We start from the raw sequence: 7,085 nt of genomic DNA, 5'->3' as shown, positions 1-7,085 counted from the left end.
GCACACATGGGTTTCCTTGGGGGAACTAGAATAGATGGTATGGGTGGATGGGTGGGAATGGGAACAGGAAGGGTTAGGTGGGGGAGAGAGGGAGGGAGGGAGACAGTATTTGGAGAGATGACTAAAATAGGTGGGCATTTGGGGAGCAATATGGAAACTCAGCGCAGCGAAAGCTTCCTGGAAGCCATGAGATTGGGCCTATTGAGAACACTATAGAGTATGAACAACCGGCAGATAAGGTCAGTGTATGAAAAGCACAGAAACAGGGATTGCTTGCTGGGTCCTCAGCCTGTATCCTAGGGTTGTGCTGTGCTCTATTAATGGTGTCTGTGAGTCAATGGATAGGCCCCACACTCACTTGCACACATGTGCACGCATACAAGCCCTCTTCAAGGTTCATCCCCCAAACTACAGAAGAAGTGCTGAGAAGACTGAGTTAGCTATTGCTGACTGAGTTGGGGGCTGGGGACTCTGCTCCATGACACCAGGGTTACAGAGGCGAGCACAGAGTCTATGCTGAGATGTTGAGCTTGAACAGAACTGGACTCTGGCCATCTCTGTGCTGACTAGGATTTTCCTCCCGGGATTTGAAGTGTTAGCCTAAACCCTTTTCCCTCTCTGTAGAAGGAAAAAGAAGATGCAATGGCATCGAGTGCTGCCTTCTGGGAAGATATCAAAAAACGTTCTACAGAAAACTTCAGAAGGATTTGACAAAGGGGACTTTCCTGCAGCTGGGCCAGTGGATGTGGTGAAGGAAGTCACAGTGGGGAAGGGGCCCTGGTGCAGCACAGTCATCTACAAAGGCTGAAGCCTCTTCAGTAGGAGCCGTACCTTTCAAGCCACCACCGGGGTGTGGCCCAGAGGAAGCCTCTGAGGACTTAGCCCCAGCACAGCAGCATCAGCCACTCAGCCTGGGCAAAGTGGGATGGCAACAAGTCCTGACTTGGAAAAGACGTGTGTAGAAGTGGTCCCCATTGCGTCTGGGTCAGCCACACAGGAGTGAGGCTGCAGCTCACAGGTAAGGTGAGGCAGTGCTGAGGCCTGGAGCACCGAGCACCACAGAGAAGGCTGTGTCCCCTTGTCCACGTCCTCAGTCTCGTCTGCGTCCATGGTGCCACTTACTCTGCTGTGGTACAGAACCTCCTGTGATGAGTGCTGTCCTTTTGTGTCCTGCCACCCTGACTGTCTTGTAAAAGTGGCCTTTGACTTGAATGAGCCAAAACCTCTTCTTGGATGAGGATGATCTTCCAATTACAGTGCTCCGTCTCAATTAGACACAGGTGAGACAGTCACCCTTGCCAGCTGTAACCACCAGGCTTCCTGACGGTGAGTCAGCCTTCTGCAGCTGTGGGCCTGTGCAGTCAGCAATCCACACACTTCCAGATGCAGGTGAGAGAGGCCTTCTCCAGCTGTGGACCTCTGCAGTCAGCAATCCANACACTTCCAGATGCAGGTGAGAGAGGCCTTCTCCAGCTGTGNACCTCTGCAGTCAGCAATCCACACACTTCCAGATGCAGGTGAGAGAGGCCTTCTCCAGCTGTGGACCTCTGCAGTCAGCAATCCAAACACTTACAAAATGTGATGATGGAGCAGAAGTGAGCTATTCAGCTCCTGTCCATCTGGGAGAAATAATTGGGAAAGGAGTGACTGGTTCCAGCTAAACTGAAGACCTGCAGCTGCAGCTCTGCTGGGCTCAGTGCATGTACGCTGTCACAGTTGGAATCTCGAGCTGCAGCTTTTCCAGGCTGCATGTGCACTAAGATGACCTTGCAGTTCCAGGGCCTCAAGGGGCTGCCCTATCCCTACAGCATTGCTCTACTGGGGACACTCTGTGACTATACACCTGAGCATCTCCACAATAGGCTTTCTGCAAGAGGGAAGCTCTGAAATACTGGTAGTTTGACACAGTCCTTGTCGGAAAGGCACAGACCAGGGAAGCCACTTTTGTGAGTCTCGGTCTGAGAATCCCACCAGCCTAGTGAAGCACAAACTTACTTCTCAGAGTCCAGAGGCCACCCGGCTTGGAAACCTGATGAAGAAAGATGATAAAGGGGGGGAGGGGCTCCACCTCTCTCCACACTCTCCTCCCCAGTTCACACATTTCTGCCTACCTTCTGCCTGGCCTTGACGACCCTTGGATAGGAGTTGGTGAAGCTGAGACTCATACAAGGGTCGTGGTGTTGGCAAAAGCGGAGGGGGTTGGCAAATCTGCCCTCACTGTGCAGTTTGTCACCGGGACTTTCACTGAGAAATATGACCCCACCATTGAAGATTTCTACTGCAAAGATATTGAAGTAGACTCTTTCCCATCAGTACTGGAAATTCTGGACACCGCGGGAACCAAGCATTTTGCCTCCATGAGAGATCTGTACATCAAGAACAGCCAAGGTTTCATCCTGGTGTATAGTTTGGTTAAACAGTCTTTTCAGGATATCAAGCCAATGAGAGATCAGATTGTGAGAGTGGAGAGATACAAGGACGTTCCATTAATCCTAGTACGGAACACAGTGGATCCGGAACCAGAAAGAGAGGTTATGTCTTCCGAAGGCAGAACTCTGGCTCAGGAATGCGGCCGTCCTTTCATGGAAACATCAGCCAAAAGTAAATCAATGGTGGATGAACTTTCTGCTGAGATCGTCAGGCAAATGAACTCTTCATCCCTGCCCGAGAAGCAAGATCGGTGTTGTGCAGCGTGTGTTGTCCAGTGAGAAAACGGCCAGACCGAGCAGACTGAAAACTCAGAGCAAGTTTGCACAGACGCTGCTTTGGAGAACTTTACAACCTGGGTTGCAGAACTGAGCCTTCGTAAACCTGTCTCTATCACAGCATGTCGCCATACATCTAATGACGTGCATAAATAAGGTCTTTGGCCCTCAAGATCCATGGCCCTTAACAGTAATGCTTAGCACGTTTACCATACATTTAAAATCTGTTCGGTATCAATCATAGGTTTTAAGTTCTTATTGATGGCTAATATGAAAGGGTATGCAGGTTGTGCCTGGGAACACAAATGGGAGATGACACAGAAAATGAGAGTCTGTTCACTGGAGGCCAAGTGCACTGTGTTCTCTGGGAGGTAAAAGCAGGGCATTGTGGGTTTCAGAGTAAGAGGGTCATGCTTGAGGTGACATATGGTGACTTGTGAAAGAGGAGCCAAGAAGAGTTTCCTGGGGGAGGGCTCAGCGACATGACCCATCAGAGCCATGCTCTCCACTGTCCCATGTGGGCAGGAAGGGCTGTGGTGCTTTTGAGTGGAGCGAGCAGTCTGCAGGTATCTCGGGCAGAGTGAGGCTGTGACCACAACCAGACTGCGGATGCTGAGATGAAGGAGCTGCACGGCTGGGTGAGGTGGGGAGGTCAGCTTAGGTCTGGGAGCTGCCAAGGTGGAATGATGAGAGGGTGGTGGGGAGTGGGGGGGGGATTGTGGGATTTCAGAGAGTCAGGAAATGAGGATAGAAGGTGACAGATCTGAGACAGGGCAGGCCTGGAGCAGGATATCCCCTCAGCAGCGCGCTTAGGGTGTCCAGAGGACGACAGCCTTTGGAAGCAGACTTCAGTCCTAGTATGGGGAACTTAAGGCACTGGTGCGATATCGGATCTATGGAGCCATTGCTGGCAGCTGGAAGCAGGCTCTGGGGAGCCAGGTAAAGGTAGGAGAGGGACCTGGAAGGCTTCTGCATGGAGCAGGCCCAGGGAGCTGAGGGATGGGGTGAGCTGACTGCATCTGAGGAGAAGGTCTCCTGAGGGGAGCAGTGGACAGGGTGGGGTGACAGAGCATGAGCCTCACAGAAGCCACACAGCAGGGCCAGTGGGGATGGAATTCAGGATGGGACCCAGGGCCAGGCCCCAGCAGAAAGAGCATTCAGATCTCCTGCTGGAGTTTGGGCTCATTGAGAATGCTGGCTTCATGAGTTTAGGCCATGGTGGGCAGAGACTGCAAGGTTTAAAGAACCCTGAAGGGTAACCTCTAACAACTGTGGCTTTTGGACTAAAGTGCTAAACAGAAAACTCTGTCTCAAAAACAAAAACAAAAACAAAAATGTCATCTGATGCTTATTTCCATGGCGGAGTCTCCGACTGCCACTCTGAGGCTGTGTCTAGGGGTCGGGAGAGCCATGAGGCTGCTATGGGCAGAGCTGGGCTAACTGTGCTGACATGTTGGCAGCTGTGAAGTGGTTTNATCATGGTTTTGAGTTNTTCCTTTCCTTGCCTTTTGTTTTTTTCTTTGAATTGACTTTAGTTAACTATAGCTTACTTGTGAGTGTATACAGACTAACAATGTAGTTTTATGACTCGCTGAGCAACCATGTGTATACACCACTTAGAGAAAACAACAGGACCCTGGCAGGAGCCTGGTGCACCTTTCCCACTTCCTTCCTCTGAGACTGATCCCCTCTTGTGCCCACCATCCCTTCCTCACTGTCTTTAGTGTTCACCCCCTAAGTGTGCCTCCTGCCATGATGTACTTCAGCACTGCTTGGGTCTCACCGTCTTCAAATGCAGTGGTTAGGTATGTAACTTCCTTGACCTAACATCTTCAAGCTTCATCCCCACTTGGGCGTGCAGCTGTCTGATGGGTTGTTACACCCAGGGAGCCAGGGGAGCGGGGGAGGGAAGGCAAGAGGGGTGAGATAACAGTACAGTACCACAGGGGTGAGACACAGTGCAGTACCACACCAGGAGGGCGGAGAGTCTTCTCTTCTCATAGGATAAACCACACAGGTCCCACAGGCAAGACTGAGGGCAGGCAGCTGAAGACCCAGAGAGATGGTGGATCTCATGTTTGAAGCAGTCATGGTAACTCATGGTGATGATGGGGTCAGAGTCAGCTGTTGGAGGGGGGAGCAGAGAGGGTCAGAAGCTGGAGAACAAAGCTTGGAATGGTTTAGACATCAGGGGAAACATGGATGAATCGAGTCTTGTCCTCAGTGAGGGCCCAGTGAAGAAGAAACTGAGAGAAGCTCAGCTTATTTTGACCTCCATGAATCAGTAGGACAAAGCAGATGGCCCCCTCTTCCTTATCTACCTAGCAGACCAGAGCGTTTCCCTGGCGTGATTTGGGGAACCATGGTGGGGTCAGTTCATGAAGCTCCTTGGCCTGCCTTCCTTGGTGGACCAGGCATGGCTGGCTGGGCTCACTGGGAATCCTTGGCTTCTTTTGCTTCTCAGACCCATCGGTCCCAGACAGCCTTCTTGTCCAGTGTTGATTTACACACTCATCTTAGATATCAAAGGATGATGCCGGAATCTGCCCCAGTGGTGTGTGCCTCCAAATACAAACAGTGAGTGTGTGGGATTCAGGTCTGGAGGGTACAAGAACAAAATTCTTTATGGCTCAGAACTTTTTAAAAACTTAATAACATCCACAGATTATCTTAACTGGCTGCTCTAAAAGCCTTCCTTTTAGGCACATATTCTAATTAACAACGGGTGCCATGAAAAATATGGTAACATCATCGATGATTTCTAAGGCAAACCCTCAAGGACAGCCCTCGTGAGATGGAGGTTGAAGACATTCCAGGCCAGACACTGAGTGTCATTCATTTTCATTTCCAATGTGATGTTTACTCTGAATTTCTCAGCAGAGCACTATAGTTTGCAATGCTATATAGCAATGAAACATGCTTCTTTTTAAATAAATTTCTGAACCCTGGATGTTGTCCCCACAGGGAATGGTGATTCTGTTCTTAACATTTCCCTCTCTTATTTCTCATATGCTGATCTGAACACACCTAATTCTTTGCTTGATTCTTCTTCCTAGTCATCTCTACTGTTGAGTTCCTCTGCTCTGTCAGGTCATTGTGCAAGAAAAGGATCCAAAGGGGTGGAGACAGACAGAGAGGGAGTTGACATACAGGAGAGAGAAGGAAGAAGGGGAGAAAGAGGAGAAGAGAAAGAAAGAGAGAAAGAGAGAAAGCAAGTAAGCAAGAGAAAGAAAGAAAGGAAGGAAGGAAGAAGGAAAGAGAAAGAAAGAAAGAAAGAAAGAAAGAAAGAAAGAAAGAAAGAAAGAAAGAAAGAAAGAAAGGAAAAGGAAAGAGAGAGAGAGAGAGAGAGAGAGAGAGAGAGAGAGAGAGAGAGAGAGAAAAGAAAGGTAGGAAGGATGAAAGGATAAAGAGGATAGGGATGAGGAGAATGAGGGCAAGGACTAGAAGAACAAAGATGATGATGACCAGAATGTCTAGGAACAGAAGAAGGACCACACATTCTAGAAGAGGAAGGAAGAGTTGTGTAGAGGAGAGTAGAAGGGAGAAGAGACAGAAGGAGTGAAAGAGTCAAGGATGGAGGGGAGAGAGAGAAGGAAATGAAAGGGAAAGAAGGAAGAAAAGATGGAGAGGCAGGGAAGGATACTTGGGAACATCTCTACCTACTGCACATCTGCTTTTTCTTATTTCAGAATTGGAGTTTTTAATACTGACACCTTTTGGATTGAAAGAAATATCATTTTGCCCACTGAGAGAGTTCAATTCCCACAAATAGGACACACCTCTCTTCTGCATGCCTATCTTTGTACAAGAAATGAAGGCCAGGTTCCCAGCCAGGACACTGAGCTGATAGGTTTATCACCACACTTGGAAGTTCAGCCCCATCGCTCACCTTCCAGAAATCCATAATGACCATGTGTCTAGGAAGCAGTGGGCAGTGGGAATGGGTTTTCCCTGGTTTGCAAGCTGGTTATTTACTGGCTGTAAGAGTACTGACCCTTCCCACCCCTTTTACCTGGTATCTGGGGGTACTGGTACTATGTCCTTTTCAGGGCTGTTGAGGGGATGAAGGAGGTAAGACTATACCTTAGTGGCATGTGCTCAGCATGCTTGAGGCCCTGGATTTCATCCCCAGTAGCACGGGGAAAAGAAGTAACAAAGTATGGAATCCATCAGCTTACTCAATGCTTGTTAAATGTTACTTTGCTCCTCATCAATTCCCAGGATTAACTCTGATTGTCTGGCTTGGTGGCAAGGGTCTTGTCCCAGGAAGCCAAGTTGCCGGCCCCCTTCTTTGTGTTTGAACTACCTGAGTTTAGTTGTGGTTTCTTGCATGTACATGCTTGGGGGTCCTACTAGGTCCTAGGCAACTCCCCATTCTCT

The 7,085-nt window shown here is 49.3% G+C and overlaps 1 pseudogene; it reads left to right on the top strand.

Annotated features, from left to right (window-relative positions):
- Positions 1 to 219: 219 nt before the first annotated feature.
- Positions 220 to 2,708, top strand: LOC110316850 (annotated as a pseudogene).
- Positions 2,709 to 7,085: the final 4,377 nt, after the last annotated feature.

The sequence above is a fragment of the Mus pahari genome, chromosome 2, assembly GCF_900095145.1.
Source record: "Mus pahari chromosome 2, PAHARI_EIJ_v1.1, whole genome shotgun sequence".
NCBI classification, from domain to species: domain Eukaryota; kingdom Metazoa; phylum Chordata; class Mammalia; order Rodentia; family Muridae; genus Mus; species Mus pahari.
The sequence above is the reverse complement of the archived record's forward strand: the minus strand, read 5'-3'. Positions and strand labels throughout refer to the sequence as shown.